The sequence below is a fragment of the Jaculus jaculus genome, chromosome 7, assembly GCF_020740685.1.
Source record: "Jaculus jaculus isolate mJacJac1 chromosome 7, mJacJac1.mat.Y.cur, whole genome shotgun sequence".
Classification (NCBI taxonomy): domain Eukaryota; kingdom Metazoa; phylum Chordata; class Mammalia; order Rodentia; family Dipodidae; genus Jaculus; species Jaculus jaculus.
The window spans coordinates 14,731,697-14,751,013 of NC_059108.1; the positions used below are offsets into that span (position 1 = coordinate 14,731,697).

The following is a 19,317-nucleotide window of genomic DNA, read 5'->3' on the forward strand; positions in this document are numbered from 1 at the left end:
AGCTGTACTTAACAGCACGGCAAGGTGTCTCATAGGCCAGGGTTTCAAATCCTTCCACATTGCGCTTGCAAAGCAGCTCCAAAAGGCCAAAGCCACACAGTCAGGTTTCATGTAGTAGTGACACCACTTCTCGGTACCAACTTTACTGTTGTAGTCAGGTTCACATTGCTGGTAGACAACAGCCAACCAAAGAGCAGCTTGGTTAAAGAGCTGTGGTTAAAGGCCCTTGTTTTCAAAGCCTGCCAACCTCGGTTTTGGTTCCCTAGTACCTCCCTAAAGGCAGATGCACAAAGTGACCCATGTATGTGGACTTTATTTACAGTAACAGGAGGTTCTGGCACCTCAGTTCTTATTCTCTGTGTCTGTTATGTGGGAGTGTGTGTGTGTATGTATTGGTTTTTTATTTTATTTTATTTTTTTTTTTGGTTTTTCGAGGTAGGGTCTCACTCTGGCTCAGGCTGACCTGGAATTCACTATGGAGTCTCAGGGTGGCTTCGAACTCTTGGTGATCCTCCTACCTCTGCCTCCCGAGTGCTGGGATTAAAGGCGTGCGCCACCACGCCCGGCTTATGTATTGGTTTTTGAGAGGTAAAGTCTCACTCTAACCCAGGCTGACCTGGCACTCACTCTGTACTTCCAGGCTGGCCTTGAACTCATAGTGATCCTCCTGCCTCTCCCACCTTAGTCCTGGGATTGAAGGCATGAGTTGCCATACCTGGTAAATAAATACATTTTTTTAAAAGAATTTTTGTTTATTATTTATTTATTTGAGAGTGACAGACAGAGAGAAGAAGAGGCAGATAGAGAGAGAGAATGGGGTGCCAGGGCCTCCAGCCACTGCAAATGAACTCCAGATGTGTGCGCTCCCTTGTGCATCTGGCTAACGTGGATCCTGGGGAATTGAGCCTCAAACCAGGGTCCCTAGGCTTCACAGGCAAGCACTTAACCACTAAGCCATCTCTCTCCAGCCCAAGAATTTATTTAATATACTTAAAGCTGTACCATTTAGTAAAGTGGAAAGCTCATTTACATGCTAATAAAATGGATGTGCTTGTTCATTTTTATTTGAAGAATGAAATCTTGTCTAAGAAGTTGATCTTGCCGCTACAGAGCATCATTGTGCTTGTCAGGGTTATGGTCATCAGTGCTGATCGTGCTGATTTGCACAAACACATAAATATATTATGGAAGAAGGATGTCGAGGGCCGTTTAGAAATTGTTGGGAGATTCTGTCCTTATCCCCCACCAAAGTATATTTAATGTTTGTTTATTTATTTATTTCCATTTTTTTGAGGTACAGTCTCACTGTAGCACAGGCTGACCTAGAATTCACTATGTATTGTCAGGATGGCCTTGAACTCACAGTGATTCTTCTACCTCTCCCTCCTGAGTGCTGAGATTAAAGGCATGCACCATCTGGCTCATTTTGGCTGTTTTTTTTTTTTTTTTTTTTTGCTTTTCAAGGTAGGGTCTCACTGTAGCTCAGGCTGACCTGGAATTCTCAGGGTGGCCTCGAATTCATGGTGATCCTCCTAACTCTGCCTTCCGAGTGCTGGGATTAAAGGTGTGCACCACCACACCTGGCTTGTTTTGAGTTTTTGAGACACGGTCCCAGTGTATAGCCCAAGCAGTCCTGGAAAGTATATGGAACCCAGACTAGCCTTGAGCCTGCCATCTTCTGTTTTCAGCCTTCACAATGCTGACTTCTGTCTTCTGTTTGCCTTTGTTACCCTTGTCTTCTTGGTTGTTTTTATAAAGGCTATTTGTGCCCAACCAATATACATACATACGTATATATACATATATATGTATATGTATATGTACATGTATGTGTGTGTGTGTGTGTGTGTGTGTGTAATTGTGTGTGTGTGTGTAATTTTTGGTAGGAAAGTTATTATTCCAAAGCCTCCCTACTTTCCCCCTCCTTTAAATCATTACCTTGAAATTCTAGCTTTTTAAAAATTTGATACAAAGTCGCCTTCACTGTGATAAGCATTCTCTTCCCAACTTCCCTGTTGATGTTGCTCACTGTTTTAATTTAGTTCTCACTTTTGATTCCCAAATTAGACTTGTTACTATGTGCATTGATTGCTTATATTTTATTTTCATGTTTATATTTTTAGTTTTTGCTTACTAGCCTTTCTGTACTCTCTCTCTGTCATTGAGTATCTCTTCATTCATTTGTTAGCACACAAACTAATGGATTTCGTTGTGCCATTTTCCTACTTCTGTGTCATTATACATGGTTCTAATTTGTCCCGCACTGCCTTCCCTGTGCATATTGCCTATTGTCTCCTTCCTTTCCTCAGATAGTCTCTCCTTACCGTCCTTGTCATGTGCTTCTGTCACCCTCTCTTTTCTCAGTGCTGCCTCCTCAGACCTCTGCTTTCTAGCATGGCTCCCTTTACAGTTTCATGATCTCCTAGACACATAGGTATGAACACATGCATATATCATCTTAAATACGTGTTCTGCCTATGAGAGGAATCATGCAGCATTGTTTTCTGATGTGGCCTATTCTTGATTCTTGATTGCTTGTGGCTTACTTACATAACGATTTCCAGTTCCACCCGTTTTCCTGCAAATGTCAGGAAATAATTTTCCTTTGTGGATAAGTAAAGTTCTGTTGTTGCATATGTATCATAGATTTTTTTTATCTGTTTGTGGATACCTAGGTTGGTTCCACTGTCTAATTATTGTGAATAACGCAGCAGTAAATGTGATATATAAGTCTCTTGGTGGTATGTGGTTTTAAGAATCCTTTTGGTGTTTATCCAGGTGTGGTATAGCTGAGTCATGTGGTAGTTCTGTTTTTAATGTTTTGAGAGACCCCCACTCTGATTTCCTCTATTAGTGCAAAACTAATAACAGATCCACAAAACCAAACCAAACAAACACCGGCAAACCATAACTCTTGCCTCAAATGGGGTATGTGGTAACAGTTTCATGAGGTTTCTTTTCTTTTTTGTTGTTTGATTTTTTTCATGGTAGGGTCTTACTCTAGCCCAGGCTGACCTGGAATTCACTATGTAGTCCCAGGATGTCCTTGAGCTCAAGGCGATCCTCCTACCTCTGCCTCCTTTGTGCTGGGATTAAGGACATGTACCACTATGCCTGGCTTCATGAAGTTTTTATAGTAACAGAGCAAAGAGAGCCATAAACCAAAACCCTTTTGTGTGTGTGTGTGTGTGGGGGGGGTGGCTTATTGAGGTAGGGTCTCGCTCTATTCCAGGCTGACCTGGCATTCACTACATAGTCTCAGGGTGGCCTCAAACTCATGGCTATCATCCTACCTCTGCCTCCTGAGTGCTGAAATTAAAGGTTTGTGCCACCATGCCAGGGTCCAAAACCCTTTTGAGATGTATTGGTGTAAAAAGTAGGTAGCTAGTTACAGGAAAGTAAGGGCATCTTTACTCAAGTTTTAGAATGATGGAAGCTAGAGGAGGTCTGCCCATACATTCCAAAAGGTTAATAGTCACAAGGTCACACATATGGGTGGCCAATAAATGGCTGTTTAAGGGGCTAACATACTTTGCCTGAGATAATTGGACCTGAAACATTCTAGTCTCTCCACAATCACTGAAGTTTAAGTCACTTAATCAGCCTTGTAGAAGGTTCATTGTAGGTCCTACTGCTTTTTAGGAGTTTGAGTTAACACCATAGCAGATGAATACCTTTTTACTGCAGTGTGTAAGTATTCTTTCCTCACAGCCTCACCAGCATTTGCTATTTATTTATTTTTAAAATTTTAAATAGTTTTGAGAATTTCATAAATATACAGAATGTATTTTGATTATATTCACCCCCATTGCACATTTTTCTTTAAGATAGCTGCGTTATCCTTTTTTGTGTGTGTGTTGCTGCTGCTGCAACAAATACCTGATAAAAGCAACTTATGGAAGGAAGGGTGGATTTAGTTGAGTGTATACTTTGAGTGGGTGTAGTCTGTCAGGGTGGGGAAGGGTGTGATGGCAGGGCATGAAGCAGCCTCTTTCTTGATGTTTGGGTAGCAGTCTCCTTTTTCTTTTTTCTGAGGTAGCATCTCACTGTAGCCCAGTCTGACCTGGAATTCACTACATAGGCATAGGATGGCCTCAAATTCACAACCATCCTCCTGCCTCTGCTTCCCGAGTGCTGGGATGTGTGTGCTCCCATGCCCAGCTAGCATTCTCCTTTTTATGGATGGTGCCAACCCATATGTGGGGGTGGGTCTTCCCACCTCAATCTAACCTAACCTAACCTGACTTGATAGGATAGGATCTAATCTAAACTCAAGGATCCCGAACATGTTAGAGATTTGTTTACACGGTGATTCTAAAGTCTGTCAAGTTGACAACTGTGATTAACCATCACAATAGCCATTAAAAAATACTTTTATTTATTTATTTGACAGAGAAAGAGGGGGAGAAAGGGAGAGAATGGGTGTACCAGGGCCTCTAGTCACTGCAGATGAACTCCAGATGCATAAGCCCCCTTGTGCATGTGGCTTACATGGGACCTGGAGAATCGGACCTGTGTCCTTTGGCTTTGCAGGCAAATGCCTTAACTGCTAAACCATCCCTCCAGCCCCACAGTAGCCATTTGACTAGGGTAAGATGCAATCTCAAAACAATTTTACTATTTTTATTATGTGCTATATTTGTCTGTCTCTTTGTGTGTGTGTGATGTGGCATGTGGATGTATAGTGTATGCGTGTGTATGTGTGTGATGTGGCATGTGGATGTATAGTGTATGCGTGTGTATGTGTGTGATGTGGCATGTGGATGTATAGTGTATGTGTGTGTGTATGTGTACTTTTAGTAAGCTTGTAAGTGTATGTGGATGTGGAGGTCAGTGCAGAAGATGAGGGTCCTTCCCTGTTACTCTTTCCCCGTTTCTTTGAGAGTCTCTTACTCAACTTGGAGCTGCCATTTTTCAGTCAGTGTGGCTCACCAGCAAGTCACAATGACTGTCCTTTCTCTCCCTCTAGGACTGGCTTTACAGGTGTGACCCTGCCCAGCTTTTTTTATATGGGTGATAAAGACTGAACTCAGGTTCTCTCATTTGTGTGAGAAGTGCTCTTACCTGTTGAGCCATCTCCCCATCCCCTATTTATCTTTTTAAAAAAATATTATTTATTTATTTATTTGAAAGAGGGAGGGAGGGAGAAAGGCAGAGAGAATGGGCGCTCTAGGGCCTCTAGCCACTGCAAACGAACTCCAGACACATGTGCCACCTAGTGCATCTGGCTTATGTGGGTCCTGGGGAATTGAGCCTCCAACCAGAGTCCTTAGGCTTCACAGGCAAGCACTTATCTGCTAGGCCATTTCTCCAACCCAGAGCTGATTACTTTTGTAAGTTGGTTTTGTATTGTATCTTGCTGCTTTGCTGAGTGTGTTTATATGGGTCCTGGGGAATCAAACCTAGGTCCTTAGGCTTCACAGGCAAGTGCCTTAACCCCTAAGCAATCTCTCCAGTCACCCCCCATTTATCTTTTTTAAAAAAGAAATGATTTGTATATTTGTGTGTGCATGTGTGACTGTGTGTGTGAGCATGGGTGCCCATGTGCTGTGGTACATGTGGAGTCAGAGGCTAGCTTTTGGTTAGGTCTTCACCTTCAGCCCCATTTGAGGCAGTCCCATTGCTCTTACTACTTCGTTTGCAGGTCTCTGGGGAATGCTCCTTTCTCTACCTGCTTCTTGCTTGAAGCATACTGTGTTACAGAAAGAAGCCTTCCCCAGCACCTAGGTTTTCACGTGCGGCCCTGGGGATCCAAACGGGTACTCAGAGTTGTCTAGCAAGCACTTTATCCACTGAACCATTCCCCAGCTCCTATCTTTGTAATACAAGGTAGGGTTTCATTTTAGCTCAGGCTGACCTGGAATTCACTATGTAGTCTTAGGGTGCCCTTGAACTCTTGGTAGACAAAAATAGGGAGTTTTGCCAGGTGTGGTGGCACATGCCTTTAATCCCAGCACTTGGGAGGCAGAGGTAGGAGGATCACTGTGAGTTTGAGGCTACTCTGAGACTGCATAGTGAATTCTAGGTCAGCCTGGGCTAGAGTGAAATCCTACCTTGAAACCCCCTCACCCCCCCAAAAATCATAGTCTAAGAGTTACTCATATATTCACATAAAATATTCTCCTTCTAGGCTTACTGATATGCTGTGAAAGTCTCTTAGGGCATATGTAAGTTCTCATGTCTTAGAATCAGATTTTACATCACCTCTCTCATGCCCTACTTCACAGGGAGTTCTAGATTTTGTGAATGCTTCTTCTGTGTATTTCTTGAGAATTATAATATCCAAAATGTCTGTAGTGTGTAGAGGATTCCAAGATGTCTTGCTACCCAGTTTTGTAATTGCAAGTATAGTTTATGCAATGATAAACAAATAAGTGGAGAAGTGGAGCAATTTTGTAGAATAAACTCTAAGTATTTGTACAAAGTTGCTCTATTGAGCTATTTATATATCAGAAGACGGTTTTCATTTTAAAGCTGATTTTTAAATTATACTCTCCTGTGTGTTTTAAAAGAAAGGCTTCTTTTCTGTCTGTAAGAGGAGGTGAAAAAAAACTTTTATTCTTTTTTTGTTGTTTATTTGAGAGCAACAGACAGAGAGAGAAAGAGGCAGAGAGAGAGAGAGAGAGAGGGGGGGGGGGAATATGAATGAGCGTGCCAGGGCCTCCAGCCACTGCAAATGAACTCCAGATGCATGTGCCCCCTTGTGCATCTGGCTAACATGGATCCTGGAGAATCAAGCCTCAAACCTGGGTCCTTAGGCTTCACAGGCAAGCGCTTAACCGCAAAGCCACCTCTCCAGCCCATATTTTATTCTTAAGAATAAAATAAGAGTTCAAAGATTAATTTGCAGATTAGTAGTTGTGTCACGACATTAATAAATCTGTAAAGAACAAATCATGTAGGTTGGAGGGATGGCTTAGCAGTTAAGGCACTTGCCTGCAAAGCCAAAGGACCCAGGTTTAATTCCCCAGGACCCACATTAGCCAGATGCACAAGGTGGTGCATGCATCTGGAGTTTGTTCATAGTGACTAGAGACCCTGACACGCCCTCCCTCTCCTCGTCCCCCTCTTTCTCTGTCAAATAAATAAAATATTAAAAAAGAACAAGTCATATTTAACTGATGTTGTTGGAGAGGGAATTATCAAGAATTATCAAGAGGTAATTATCAGAAACCAGCTGGAAGTATAGTCTGATTATGGAATTGTGGAGTTTTAGACTTGGAACAAACTTGTGTTGGGAAAAGAATGGAGAGATGGCTGGGTCATTCAGCTACATTCTTGTGTACATTTTAGGGTCTTTCAGTGAAAGGTGTAAGGGGATAGGAAGACAGGAAGAAGAGAAGAGGAGGGAAGAAAAGTGAGTGCAGTCTCATGTAGGGTGATAAAATAGAAAATTACCTACAGAACTAAAATTAAGAATACAAATAAGCTCTTCCTGTCAGTGACTTATGAAAATGGTTCGCTAGTCTCTTGATCAAGAAAACTTCACAAAATCATGCAAAACAAGGGGTTCAAATCTTCATGTTCATTTTAAGAACACCCATGAAACTGCCCAGGACATCATATCTGAAAAGCCACCAAGCATCTGAAAGGTGTCAATTTAAAGAAGCAGCATGTGCCATTCTGGTGGTACAGTGGTGGAGTTGGTAGGTGTGCCCAGGCTAAACAGAGGATCTAGACACAGGGTCGGTGCCCCCAAAAGAGTGCTGAATGTCTGCTGTACGTGCTTAAGAATACAGAGAGTAATGCTGAACATAAGGCCTTAGGTGTGGACTCCCTGGTCATTGAGCACATCCAGGTGAACAGGATGCCCTCCCATGCGCTCTCCCTGCCACACTGAGATGATCCTCACTGAAAAGGAACAGGTTGTTCCTAAAGCAGAAGAGGTCGTTGCACAGAAGCAAAAGGTATCCCAGAAAAACTGAAGGCAAAAAACAAAAGTCACCTGTGTCACAGGAGTAAATTCAACATGAAAATAGATGGAAGTAAAAGTAAAAACAAAAAAAGAATACAGAACAGGGCTGGAGAGATGGCTTAGTGGTTAAGGCTCTTGTCTGCAAAGCTAAAGGACCTCGGTTCAGTGCCCCAGGAGCCACATAAGCCAGATGCATAAGGTGGCGCATGTGTCTGGAGTTTGATTGCAGTGGCTGGAAGCCCTGGTGCGCCTATTCTCTCTCTCGCTCTGCCTCTTTCCCTCTCTCAAACAAATAAATAAATAATAAAATTAAAAAGAAAGAATACAGCTTAAGCACTATATGTATATGTATGTGTATATATATGTATATACATTTATATTTGCAAGGAGAGAGAGAATGGGAATGGGCGTGCCAGGGTGTTTAGCCACAGCAAATGAACTCCAGATATGCACCACTTTTATCCACCTGGCTTTATGTAGGTATTGAACTCTGGTCGTTAAGCTTTGCAGGCAAGTGCCTTAACAGCTGAGCCATCTCTCCACCCTGCCTACCCCAAATTTTGTTTGTTTTGTGGCAAGCCCAACAGACTGGCCTTTTTTTTTTTTTTCCTTTCAAGGTAGGGTCTCTCTCTAGCGGAGGCTGACCTGGAATTCACTATGTAGTCTCAGGGTAGCCTCGAACTCATGGTGATCCTCCTACCTCGGTCTCCCAAGTGCTGGGATTAAAGGCATGTGCCACCATGACCCGCTGGCCTTGTTTTTTTTTTAATGATAGGGAGGGAGGGAGAGGAGAGATTGGCACTCCAGGGCCTCCAGCCACTGTAATTGAACTGCAGACACGTGCGCCACCTTGTGTGCATGCGTGACCTTGTGCACTTGCATCACCTTGTGCATCTGGCTTACATGGGACCTGGAGGTAGAACATGGAAACTCAGGCTTTCAAGGCAAGTGCCTTAACTGCTAAGCCATCTCTCCAGCCCTGATTTATTTATTCATTTATTTATTATTTGATGGGAGGGGGAGGGAGAGACAGGGAGAAGGAAAGAGAGAAAAAGAGAGAGAGAGAGAGAGAGAGAAAGAAAGAAAGAGGTGCCATCTTGTACATCTGGCTTACATGCATCATGTGGCATTGAAGCTAGGTCCTTTGGCTTTGCAGGTAAGTGCCTTAACCACTAAGCCATCTCTCCATCCCCTCCCCATTTTTTAGGTAGGGTCTCGTTATAGCCCAGGTTGACCTGGAATTCACTCTGTAGACACAGGGTGGCCTTGAACTCATGGTGATCTTCCTACTTCTGCCTCCCGAGTACTGGCATTAAAGGCATGCGCCACCATGCCCAGCTGAATGTTTTTTAACCTTGTCACACCACTGATTGAAGTAAATAGCATATGCTGCCATTTCACCCAAAAGTGGTGTTTTTACTCTGTCCCTTCTTGATGGCTCAATGGGTCATGAGCAGAAGGCACATTGAATGCTTGCCTTTAAAGGGAGACCTTCCCCCCCACCCCTGGGAGGTAGGGTCTCTCTCTAGCCTAGGCTGAGCTGGAATTCACTAGTCTCTGGCTGACCTTGAGTTTATGGTGATCCTCTCACCTCTGTCTCCTGAGGGCTGGGATTAGAGGTGTGTGCTACCACGCTCAGCCAAATTTTTTATTATTGTAAACATGCAAAAACAATATAGGTACAATTAGAGCTTGATATGAATGTATATACTGTGTTACAAATGTGTTCTCAAAAGATTTGTAATAAGGCAGTTTAAAAAAGTCCTGGCTGGAGAGATGGCTTAGCAGTTAAGCGCTTGCCTGTGAAGCCTAAGGACCCCAGTTCGAGGCTCGGTTCCCCAGGTCCCACGTTAGCCACATGCACAAGGGGGCGCACGCGTCTGGAGTTCGTTTGCAGAGGCTGGAAGCCCTGGCGCGCCCATTCTCTCTCTCCCCCTCTATCTGTCTTTCTCTCTGTGTCTGTTGCTCTCAAATAAATAAATAAATAAATAATTCTAAAATAAAATAAAAAGTAGTCCTCCTGAATGTGGTGGCGCATGCCTTTAGTCTGAGGTAGGAGGGTGGATGGGGGTTTGAGGCCAGTGGAGAACTACAGAGTGAGTTCCAGGTCACTGTATGCTAGAGTGATAACTGCCCCCACACTAAAAAAAAGAAAGAAAGAAAAGGAAAGATAACAAAAACACAAATACTACCACAGTACAACTTGTCTTTATTCATGTGCGTCTAGAAGTGAGGAATTTTTGCTCTGTTGGAGTTAATGTGTTTATTAATTTTCATAGACATTACATACCAGGAATGCTATTGTAACTACTCACGTTTTTATTTATTTATTTACTTGAGTTAAAGAGAGAGAGCAAGAGCATGATGTGTGTGCCAGGCCCTCTAGCTGCTGCAAAGCCCAGTCACTTGTGCCACCATGTGCATGTGGCTCACATGGGATCTGGGGATTTGAACCTGGGTCCTTATGCTTCATAGGCAAACGCTTTAACTGCTAAGCCATTTCTCCAGCCCAACTACTCTGATTTGAACATCAAATTTCTCCCTTGGGGATCTTCTTGACAATGAGGAGTGTGGTTATGGAGGGTGACTGTCACTCAATTTGCCAAAGCAGCACTCCTTTAATCTAAGTATGTTGAACATTTTTACAAGATTTTTGTTGGAAGAATGAGCTTCATGAGTAAAGTCAGCTTGAGGAATCGGTTCTTTGCATAGATTCTTCTTATAGGTCAAACTAGATACAACGATATTGGTTTTTTGCATGTCTTGTGTTGGCTCCCCATTCCTGTACAGTTGTTTTTGCTGAGATTCATGCTGAATAGCTTGAATTGTAATTTATTTTGTAGTGAAAGATTAAAAAGAGTAAATAAAATTCACCTCATGCTTAATTCTAAGTACATTAAAGGGTTTTTCTTTTCTTGTTTTTAAAGATTTTTATCTTTATTTATTTATTTATTGGAGATGACAGAGAGAGGGAGAGGGAGGGAGAGAGAGAGAGAGAGAGAGAATAGGTATGCCAGGGCCTCTAGCCACTGCAAAGAAACTCCAGATGCATGTGCCACCATGTGTATCTGGCTTACACGGGACCTGGAAAATCGAACCTGGGTCCTTAGGCTTCTCAGATCTGCAACTTAATTGCTAAGCCATCTCTGAAGCCCTAGGTTTTTTCTTTATATCACTCAGTAACACATTAGAGTTCAGTGAATACTCAGTTGTCAGACAAAAGCTTCATTTTTCTGAGTGACTCTTGTCTGTGCCTCTTAGACCATATTAATTTTATTGCTGATATTTCTGTTTGCAACTTTATGTTCTTTAAAGATTGCTTGTGCCGTAACTATGGTGCTTTATATTTTTCTTTTGAAATATATTAAGCCAGTGAGTTGGTTGTTTGTGGCCATACACACTAGAAGCATGTATGAGGCAGTTTTAATTGTACCATTCATGATTTTTTCATTTTTTTATTATTTAAAATTTAGCTTTTAGCCTCTTAACTTTTTAAGTTTTTATTTATTCATTTTCCCTTCAAGGTAGTGTCTCACCTGTAGCCCATGCTGACCTATAATTCACTATGTAATATCAGGGTGGCCTCGAACTCATGGCAGTCCTCCTACCCTTGCCTCCTGAGGGCTGGGACTAAACGGCATGTGCCACCATGCCCAGCATTTTTTTTTTTTTTTTTTAATGTACAGGGTTACTCTGGTCCAGGCTGACCTGGAATTAACTATGTAGTCTCAGGGTGGCCTTGAACTCACCATGGTCCTCTGACCTCTCCTTCCTGAGTGCTGGGATTAAAGGCGTGTGCCACCACACCTGGCTATGCCTAGCTTTTTAAATAAAATATTTTATTTATTTGAGAGGGAGAGAGAATGGGTGCGCCAGGGCCTGTAGCTACTGCAAATGAACTCCAGATGCATGTGCCACCTTTTGCATCTGGTTTATGTGGGTACTAGGGAATTGAACCTGGGTCCTTGGGCTTCACAGGCAAGCAAGTGCCTTAACTGCTAAGCCATCTCTCCAGCCTTCTTTTATTTATTAAGTAGAAGCCTTGTATGGACACATCACGTGTTGGTACCCTTCCTGTCCTCCCTACCCCCATTGCACTGAGGCCCCTCCTCCGTGGGTGCTTCTTATTCACTGGGGGCATGTAGTTACGAGCTGTGAGAGTAGCAGTCATTTGTGGGGGGGGGGTGCCTCTGGATATTCCCTCCCATCCTGTGCCTCTTACAGTCTTTCCACCCCCTCTTCCACAGCGTTCCCTGAGCCCTGGTGAGCATGTTACAAGTCTCCTTTAGTGTTGAGCTCTCAGCAATGTCTGGAATTCTGCTTTGATACGTTTTTAATGTGTCCTCGGTCTCTGTTGTCATTACCCTGGTGCAGGTTGTTAGGCTTGCCTTGAGAGCTGGCCTCTTGGTCATTTTGCCAGTTCCTCTCTGGTTTCACCTGGGTCCTGACTGATGTGGGATGGGTGGTTCACCGCATGCTAGGGAAAGATTTTGATTGTTTTTGCTGCCTTCTTATTGCACCCCTGGAGTTCTAGCATGGTTTTGATTGGAAATCCTGTCAAGGAGCTTCTTGGTGCTGGATGAGTCAGTGAAATTTTATTGACTTCAGCTTACTCATTTGTTAAATAGAAATGATAATAAAGAGGAGAGAATTGATGATTTTCCCCAAACAACTCTCAACAAGTTCAGTGACTAGATTTTCAGACATTTTCTCTGGGATTCTTTTTGTTTTTTTTTGAGTTAGGGTCTCACTCTAGCTCAGGCTGACCTGGAATTCACTATGGAGTCTCAGGGTAGCCTCGAACTCATGGCTACCTCTGCCTCCCGAGTGCTGGGATTAAAGGCGTGCGCCACCACGCCTGGCTTAGAATTTTTTTTTTTTTTTTTTTTTGGCACTCCATTTCTTTTTGGAGCCATGAACTTTCTAGAGAATATATCATAAGCTCTGAATCTTTTCCTTGGAAAAACATAATTTTCCCATGTGTACAGGATTTCATATAATAATCTAAGTGGTTTATAGACTTCTGTAGACCATGTGTGGATTTCCCACGTGGAAGTTTAAGAGGTGACCTGGAATATTAGTCTTCAGTCTGGTTGATTTTGCCCGGGGGATGACACTTGGGGGTGGTGGCGTGAAGGCGCTGCTGGGGCTTAGTGGACAGAAGCCAGGACACTGCTGAACATCTTACCAATGTATGTAGAACATCCTGATCCCGATGATAGCAGGGAATTTTGGGGAAAACAATCTCTAAACGAGATGAGTTAGATTTCTTTGAACAAAGTACCATTATTTACTGAGCTGTGTGATACTTGAGTAGTAATCACGGCCGTCCATCCCTCTGCTTGTTCTTCATATAATTCTGTATGAGTTCTCTTTCATTCTTTGTTGCTTCTCAAATGTCTTTGCAGGTGTAGTCACTTTGCCTCTCTGACGGTGAAGTGAGTTTCTTTATTTTTATTTATCTGAGAGCGACAGACACAGAAAGAGGCAGAGCGAGAAAGAGCGCGTGTGCATCAGGGCTTCCAGCCACTGCAGATGAACTCCAGATGCATGCGCCCCTTGTGCATCTGGCCTTACAGGCGAGCTCTCACCTGCTAAGCCATCTCTCCAGCTCCTGACATGAATTTCTTGAAGACAACAAGTAGTTGTCTAGCCCATTCAGCTAAGATAGCTTTTAGTCCATTCAGCCAGTATTTCTTTTAACTAAAGAGCTCAGACCATTTATAATTCAGGGTGTTCTTGAAAGACACGTACTAATTTTCCCCTTCATCTTAGAGGCTTGCTGGGTCATTGAGTTAGTGCTGTTTGATACTTTCCAATTCTGACTTGCTTTTCCTGTAGTGAGCCTTATTCTTTCCTGAGCTTTCATATTTGCATGCATCTCCTTTTCTGTGTGTGACATTCCTGGAGCATCTGCTGCAGTGGTGTCCCGATTGTATGGAAGGTCTTTGTTTCTTCTCAGATTCAGGAGCTGACATTACTGGTGCAGTGATCTTGGTTTGCAGCTGTTTTGTCTTGGGGATTGAGGGACAGCAGCACTCTGGCAAGAGTGCCGTGGCTCAGACCTGGTGGTCCTCATCTGCAGGCTCCTGCCTTCCTGCCTGCCTTGGTCATGCCTGTTTGGGGTTCTGAATTCCTCTTGTACTCTCGGATGCTCATTTCTTTTTTTCTTTTTCTTTTTTTTTTGTATATATTCAGAGGTAACTATTTGGCTTTTATTTCAGTTAGCACACACAAATGGAGACAGTCTAGAAAGAGAAAAAGCTGTTTAAATTGTTTTCATTATAACTCTACAAAAGTCTGAATTAAATGCACATCTTATAAAATGATAGCCTATGACCACAAAGGAAAACTAATCAAACCAACAGTATTTGGTATTTTTGAAGTTTCCATTAACTTCATTTTAACAATTCTCTTCCCAAATAGAGGCTGAAAAGGAGCAAGCCATCTTCTAAACTCTGTGGTTGTACTAATTAGGTTGAAATTGTGAATATCTTTCTTTCCAGTTCAGCTGTTTCCTCATGCATCCTCATATGATGCTCCTCCAGTTACTTTGTTTAATTGTGATTACGTGAGCATAGGTAGCATCTTTTTTTCTTGAACTTTATTCCAGTCTTCAGTTACTTCTTAAACATTGATTTATTTATTTGAGAGATTGAGAAGCAGAAGCAGATATATAGAGAGAATGGGCACACCAGGGCCTCTAGCCACCACAAACAAACTCCAGACACGTGTGCCGCCTTGTGCATCTGCCTTTACATAGGTATTGGGGAATTGAACCTGGGTCCTTAGGTTTTGTGAGCAAGTGCCTTAACCACTGGGCAATCTCTCCAGTCCTTTACTTACTTTAAAAAATTTATTGGGACTGGAGAGATGGCTTAGTGGAGAGATGGCTTAGTGGTTAAGGTGCTTGCCCGCGAAGCCCAAGGATCAAAGTTTGATTTCTCTGGACCCATGTAAACCAGATGCCCAAAGTGTTGCATGCATCTGGAGTTTGTTTGCAGTGGCTAGAGGCCCTGGTGTGCCCATTCTCTCTATCTGCCTCCTCCTCTCAAATAAATAAGATATTTAAAAATATTTCATTTACTTACTTGAGAGTGTGTGAGAGAGAAAAAGGTGTGCGCACACATGTGTACACACACACACACACACACACACACACACACACAATGAATATGGGCGTGCCAGGGCCTCCAACCAGTGTAAATGAATTCTAGACTCATGAACCTCCTTGTGCATCTGCCTTTATGTACATACTGAGGAATCAGATGTGGTCCTAAGGCTTTGCAGGCAAGTGCCTTAACTCTGCTAAGCCATATCTCCACCCCTCAATTACTTTAAAAAATTTTTAAATATTTTTATTCATTTATTTATTAGAGAGGCGCGCATTGGGGGGAAAGAATGGGTGCACCAGGGCCACCTCTAGCCACTGCAAATGAGCTCCAGACGCATTTGCCACCATGTGCATCTGGCTTATGTGGGACCTGGAGAATCACAAACTGGGGTCCTATCTCTCCAGCCCTTAAAAATCTTTTAAGAAATTTTTATTTATTTGAGAGAGAGATGAGGGGAGAGAGGGAGAGAATGGGTGTACCAGGGCCGCCAGCCACAGCAAAGGAACTCCAGATGCATGCACCAATTTAGGGGTACATCTGGCTTAGGCGGGTCTAGGGAAATTGAATCTGGGTCCTTTGGCTTTATAGGCAAGTGCCTTAACTGCTAAGCCATCTCTCCAGCCCTCAGTTACTTTTTATTTGTACTGCTTTAACATCCTCGTTTTTCTGCATTATTTTGAATTGTGCTGTGGCACATTTTTCCTTTATAATCATTCTTCTTTTCAGTGAGGTTTCTTCAATCTCCAGTTTCTTTAGTTCTCCCTCATCACTTTCAGTTTGTCCTTTAAGTTAGGCTTGGTTTTACAATACTGGTTAATTTTCTCGTCTTACTCAAGTCCCTTTATTTTGATATAACTACATGTCCAGCTGACATGAAGGCAGGAGCATATGAGAGCCTGTGTGGATGTCATAATTCTCCATCACTTCCAGGAAATTATAATCTTCTGGATTGTGTCTTTAAATTTTTGTATTCTGGAAAATCCATGGTTTTTGTTTGAATTCTATTATACTTCTTTCAATAGATCTGTTAATGTCTCAGCTCATTCAGTGCTTGGTTTTCTCTGAAATATGTATTTTCTTTTGGGAATTTCTCTCTTGTAGCAACAAACAAATGTTTTATGGGCAGGTTGGTTATCAATAGTCCAAGAGGTCTCTTTAGCCTGTGCACCTAGGAGTAGTGCACATCCAAGTTGTGGGGTTTCACGTTAGTGAGAGAGGAGGAGAAGAAAACAGCCCTGAGGCCCCCCCCCCCCCCATGTGTATGAAGAAATCTTTAGATTTCCTTTAGACTCGGTAGATTTTGGGAAAGTTTCCTTCACTGACAGATGAGCCTGGGTGTTCGCCAAGCCTCTTCAGAGAGTACAGAAGGTTTTCTCAGTAGTATATTCTGAGACAGAAGGATCTTGGTTAGAAACCTTTAAGGAGTAAAGACGGGACTGGAGTGCAACGAGAGAGTAGAGTAGTCCGACTGTTATATATATAGCAGCGAGAATTTGTTTAAGAATTTTCAGTAAGGAGGTGACCTGGAAACACCAGCATGGTAACTTTCTGGCTCCCCTACGAAGCATGAGCTTTTGAGGATGTGCTCCAAAGGGTGGACGTCATTGTTTTGCAGGTCCCACGAACAGGACTTGATGACTGACTTTAAATGTTGAAAGGGAATTACCAAGCATCCTTCTCAGTTTTCTGGGAAGATTAAGAGAGAGGAGTGAAGAATAATGGAGTGGGCAAAAATTCAGAGACTGTTCATGGTTTAGTTTTAGATCTCTTAAATTTTGATGCCTTTCATAATACTCATGTGTGAATTTTAAGTAGACCATTGTATATATGGACTGTATTCTGAAGAACTTATTCTGGGTGTGGTTTTTTTTTAAAAAAAATATTTTCTTTATTTATTTGAGAGAGGGGAAGAGAGAGGAAGAGGCAGATAGAGAGAATAGGCATGCCAGGGCCTCCAGCCACTGCAAACAAACTCCAGATACATGTACCACCTTGTGCATCTGGCTTACATGAGTCTTGGGGAACTGAACTTAAGTCCTTAGCTTCTTGGGAAAGTGCCCTCCCTCTTGAATAATCCAGCCCTGGGTGTTGTTTTTTTAAAAATATTTTATTTATCTATTTGGAGGGATGGAGGGAGGAAACACCAGAGTGCATGCCAGGGCTTCCAGCCCCTGCAAATGAACTCTGGATTCTTGTACCTTGGGGGAGTCAACCCGGGTCATTGGGCATTGCAGGCAAATTCATTAATTGCTGAGACAGCTCTGTGTTTTTATTGTTTGGAAGTCTTTAAAGCTTTGAGCATTGGGAGAGAACTATATAGAATTTAAAAAAGAGAAATTAAGCTGGACTGGTGGTGCACGCCTTTAATCCCAGCATTTGGAGGCAGAGATAAGAGTTGGAGGCCACCCTGAGACTACATAGTGAATTCCAGGTCAGCCTGGGCTAGAGCAAGACCTTACCTGGAGGGGCGGGGAGGAGGTCCAGACCTGAGCTCTGCTATTTAGAGGTTGGATAGAGAAGGAAACAAAGTAGACAGGTGTGACCAGTAAGATAAGATTTTAAAAGAAATTGGTACAAAAGAACTGAAAGAAAATAATATCTATTATAAATATTTTTTTTCTTAAATTTTTAAAGGTGTATGCCACCATGCCTGACTGTTTTTTTTTTTTTTGTTTGAGGTAAAGTTGACCTGCAATTCATTATGTAGTACCAGGTTGGCTTTCAACTCACCACTATCCTCCTACCTCTCCCTCAGGAGTGCTGGGATTAAAGGTTCGCTCCACCACACATGGCTGGCTCCATGCTTGCGTTTTGATGGGAAGAGCTACCAAGTTACTTAGCGCAGATACAGGGATGGGAGAAGAAGTTTTTGCTCTATTTGCAGTGTTGCCATACTGATCACGGCAAGAGCTAGATTTGTCTGGTATGAAAAATGAACTGCAGGTAGAAAATTAAAATTACTCTCCGAGAAGCCTGAGTTTACTTTTAATCACTCTTTGATTACCTTGAAGGTAATTTGATGGCTGCTGGGGTATTTGCAGTCTAAGCGGTTGTGATTTTCTTTTGTTGTTGTTGTCTCCCTTTCCTTCCATCCAAGATCAGTATTTGAGTGTTGAAAGGATTTTGTTGATGCAGAATGATGGATGGTGCGGTGGAAAAAAGACATGACTCATGAAGTGAAAGTCAGAAACAGAGGGTGGAGTTTTGTGTGCCTGCAGAGGGTCAGGCTTTGAGAAGAGGCCTCTTCCTGGCAGCAGGCAGGAGAGAGCGGGCGGTAATGTGTATAGGCATGTGAATTTGGTCATTCAAGGCTTCCATTTTCTCACTGTAGGCAGTCTTCTAAGAGAAGGATGTATGTTTCGTAGGACTGTCTGTGAGAGATTTGACATGGATAGAGAAGTATATGATTTTATCTTCCCAACAATGGGACACTGAGCTGGCTACTAACCAGAGAAAAAGTCTTCACTATATGGGAGCTGTTACCACTGTGTGGTGGCACACACCTTCAGTCCCACAGTGAGATAGGAGGATGGCTGTGAGTTTGAGGCCAGCCTGAGACTACATAGTAAATTCCAGGTCAGCCTGTGCTAGAGTGAGATCCTTCCATGAATCCACGCCCCCCACCAAAAAAAAAAAAAAAAAAAAAAATTAAAGAGATTTACCAACACAGTGTGTGTTGTTAGAAAGTTAGAAAATGACACTTGGAAGATGGCTTAGTGGTTAAGGTGCTTGCCAGCAAAGCCAAAGGACCCAGGTTTGAGTAAGCCAGATGCACAAGGTGGAGTTTGCAGTGGCTGGAGGCCCTGGGGTACCCATTCTTTTTCTCTCAAATAAATAAAAAGAATATTAAAAAAAGAAAGTTAGAAAGTGATGCTAATTGAGATGTTCTGGAGGCTGCCGCTCTCACTGTACTGGAGCCAGTTAAACATTGTTTTTCCCATGAAATTGGTGGTTAAAAAGGTTGTACACAAGAGAGTTACCATATGACCTTCTTATAACAACCGTAACAAAAACATGAACTCACAAATTGGTCTGCTTTATACAAGAACTTACCGAAGTGCTGGACATTGCAGTCATTCCTCAGCGTCTGTGAGAGACTGGTTCCAGGAGCCGCTGTGGACACCACACTCTGCAGAGGTTGGAGTCTCCACATAAAATGGCTTAGTGTATGCACGTCTAACTCCAACATGCTCTGGCTTATTTCATAGCATCTCTAGATGCTATGTATATGCCATATACCTAGTCCTTGAGCTATTGGTTAGGGAATAATGATTTTTAAAAGTCTGT

The 19,317-nt window shown here is 42.7% G+C and overlaps 1 protein-coding gene and 1 non-coding gene across 6 annotated transcripts in view; one reads left to right on the forward strand and one right to left on the reverse strand.

Annotated features, from left to right (window-relative positions):
* The window catches only part of Pds5b (PDS5 cohesin associated factor B), a 188,690-nt gene that overhangs the window by 31,219 nt on the left and 138,154 nt on the right, over positions 1-19,317 (forward strand). The gene's annotated exons all lie outside the window — the stretch shown is intronic.
* LOC123462628 lies at positions 9,269-9,404 on the reverse strand. The gene has a single exon (XR_006638414.1). It is a non-coding gene; the product is annotated as a small nucleolar RNA SNORA21 (small nucleolar RNA).